Consider the following 3,669-nt stretch of genomic DNA (forward strand, 5'->3'; position numbering starts at 1 on the left):
GCCACATTGTTCTAAGGTGGGAAACAGGAATCACAGCCAGTATTTGAGGCTGAATGGTGTCGGATGCAGTATGGATTTATACAGTGGCATAGTAATGCTTTATGTTTTGTTCTCTGTCCTAGTAATTCCTAACATTTCATTTGGCTGTCATTGAGCATTGAACATATTTTCCTAGAGCTATCTATTGGGTATTCATTTCTCTGAAGTGAACCTGATTATCAGGTTGCCAACATGAAATTAAAAGTGAGAAAATAATATTTGCTCCACATCCACAGATGTTTTATAAGTAGATTATTTAAATGTGGGGATAGCTTTAGTTTTACTTTTCAGTCCTGTAGTCTTTTATATTGTGATTTTGTGATGTAGTATGTTGATTGCTGTTTGTCATTCACTTTTTTCTCTACAATTAAATTTGTATTTCTTTAATCCTCTTTTTCTATTAATTCAAACCTCCTACGTGCCTATGCAAGCGTATCGTAATACTGGTGTTAGGACTGTCACCAAAGAAAATATTTGATGCACTTTCTTACAGCTTTTAGTATTATAAAATTAATGCCTGTGATACGGAAAATTGGGATAGTATTGTAGATATTTAATAATGGATCAGATACAGCAGTGGCAAAATCAGTGTAAAGTTGTGTCCCATGTTGTCTCATCAATGAGTCTCATCCCACTGCTTGGAGCAAACAGCAGTTTTTTGATCATTGTGGTCACTCACCACTGTTTTTTCTGCTGTGTCTATCAATCAACTGCGTCTGTGTTGCCGGAGCCTTTTGTCATGTGGATTTTTATCTTCTATGAAGTGGTCTAAAACTGTCAGATCATTTTGTGCAAGCCACTGTGCCACCATTAAGTATAGCACGGGTGACATTTTCTCAGGTGCAGAGGTCAACATAATGCTTATGCATCACTTAAAATTTACTGAAACTCTCATTTAAGGCTTTCATTCAAATTTTCTAACATCTTTGGATGACTGACAAACCACTACACTGATTTCAGTAACTGCCATATTTGGGCAAAATACATGTAAAATGCCTCCTTTCTGATTTGATGCCTTTGTTATCTGAAAAAGAGCTATTTGATTTTTGCCTTATTCATTCCTTTCTCTCATTTTTTATTTAAATATTATACTATTGGTTCAAATACATCAGTGGGGAATAGGTCGGGTGCTTCTTCACACCAACACACTGAGATGTCATCGGAAGTACACGACAAACCCATTGGCTTTAGCCCTGCCTACAGAGGGCTGATACTGAGCCTGCAGGGCAAGCAGGAGCGTGAATGACTTCCACTGTGAGCACTTCCCCTTTCTAAAGATTATTCTTGCCTCTGACATCCTCTTGTGCTGCTGCCTCGGGAATACAGTAACAGTTGCACTGCCTGGAGCACTGGAGAGCAGCTGGAACTCCATTCCATGCCACCCCTGCTCCTGTCACATGACCTGAATCAGTTTGCTTTAGAATAAATTTTTAATAGCTGGACATCTGGTTAGTTTGGTTTTGAATATATTTTTCTACCCATGTAATAAAGGAAAAAAGATTGCTGAAAACACTTAAGTTGTTATTTAATAAACCTATACAATAGTTCATATAGCTTCCAAAAGTTCTTCATTTGTACAGCTTTTACCATTTTTCTATGTGAAATTTTACAAATCCTTTTTATCACTAAAATTGTGGTTCCTAACATTACTCGCTGTATGTATACAGAACAATAGAGAGTCTTGGCATAGTTTAGCGTTCTATCAAAACTAACACTCTTTTGACAAAAGAGAGGAAATAACCGTCTATTGTTCTGTTCCTGTAGGTGGAGTAAACGGATCTTTAGGGAGTCCCTTATTGCTGTGGGAAGTTATTACAGAATGGCATTACAGCAGAGGCTACGGGAATATTTACTGAAAGTTCAGTGAAACTTGAAAGCTGTTCAGCTCACTTAATAAAATGTTCATATATCCTGTTGCAGTGCACACCAAACAATGTTGAAGAGAGGAAGTTATTTCAGATCAAATGAATTTTTATTAATCAGAGAGCTTAAAAATAACAAAACAAGTCAGATAATTTAAGTCAGTCTGTTTAGATTTTTAGATTTTTTTTTTCTTAGACAACACTGTAGCCCTCTCCAGGGAAAACGAGAAAATTCTCCAGTGGTGAGAGAAACATATCATTGGTCCTGCAATAATCCAAAGGTGTTAGAATACTAGTTTGACTTTTAATGACTGTGACTTCAGCAGCTGCATACTTGTTTGAAAAATTAAAGCATATCAATACAGTATTAACTGATTCTCTTTTGTCTTAACGCCCGAGTCATGCAATCCTTTAGAGTTCTCATAGTAATTTTTAACTCACTTTTCAGTTACAACTATATAAAATTATTTTACATTGTCCAAAATAAGAGCTTCATTTTTGTTGAGCACATGTAGTTTTTTGAGAGCAAAAAGACCCATTCCGAAATTTAATCACAGCTGTAATTAAGACATATTAATATTTTTCTAATATAATTCATAATAGTGCTTCTCATTTAGCTTTATATAATTTCAGAGACTTCCTGTACCCTTTTTTTACAAAACAGAAATATAAGAGACTTTCCGGTCTGCTACATCATGATTACCAGCGACTGTTGTTTTATTCCTACCAAACCGTATTCATTTTTTACCCTAAACTGCTTAAACTTATAGCCTTTGTTAGCCTGGATGCTGCATGAAAACTGCAGTTTTGGGAAGCACACCACTTCGTAAACCGCGTGCTTGTGATAAAAGGGCAACGACTGAAATTCAGCTTTAGAAACCTTCTTCTAGTGGGTTCAGAACAGGTAGGATTGGGCTCTGTAGCCTCCTGAAGCGAGCGGCCCCATTTCTACGGTCGCTGCCTGCCCAAGGTTGGCGCGGGGCACGCACGCGCTGGAGAGCCCGTTCTCCGCAGCAATGGAGCTTGCCTCCGAGTGGAAGAAATAAGCCAGGGGGAAAACAGCACAAATGGTTCGACGTTATCTTCCTTGGTGCCTGTGGGCAGCTGCGCACAAAATCACGAGGCAGTGAACAAATTCTCACAGCTGTTTGAGAGGTAGCTTTTGTGCAGTTAGTGGTGGGGTTTTTTTAAATCAACTCTTAAAGAGTTAACTGCCATTTAATTTATTCATACATACTCCTATGTGTAGCCAAAGTTTTCTGTAACCTAAAACATATTCCTAACAGTGGCTGTAACAATTGTTTGTTTCCACGCTCTTCATATCCTGTGAATATAAAGAACAAAGAGGGGACTTTCTCAAAGTACAAAGAAAAGACAATTAGTACCACATTCACCCTGTTCTACGTCAGTGTCTTTGTCCTCAGCGGCTTTAAAATTGCTACAGCTTTTTCACACCCAGTAAAATGTCTAACGTTGATTTTTAGTAACAAAAAAAAAAGAATTTCAAATTACCCAATGCAAATTTTCCTCAAGTAATGAAATTTTTGTACCGCACACCGGAATCTTAAGGGCCCCGAGCTACGTGGTCTTGGGTAAGAGAAATACCGGGCAGTAATTTAATCACAGGCTGCAGGAGGCCATTCGGGACCTTCCCCACCGAGAAACCGCCCGGGTTTTGTAAACCGAGGGGCGACGGCTCCGGCAAACGGGCCGGGTGCTGGGGACGACCCGCAGCGCCTCAGGGCTGCCGGCGGCGGACCGTCACCCC

Source organism: Larus michahellis, chromosome 4, assembly GCF_964199755.1.
Source record: "Larus michahellis chromosome 4, bLarMic1.1, whole genome shotgun sequence".
Lineage (NCBI taxonomy): Eukaryota > Metazoa > Chordata > Aves > Charadriiformes > Laridae > Larus > Larus michahellis.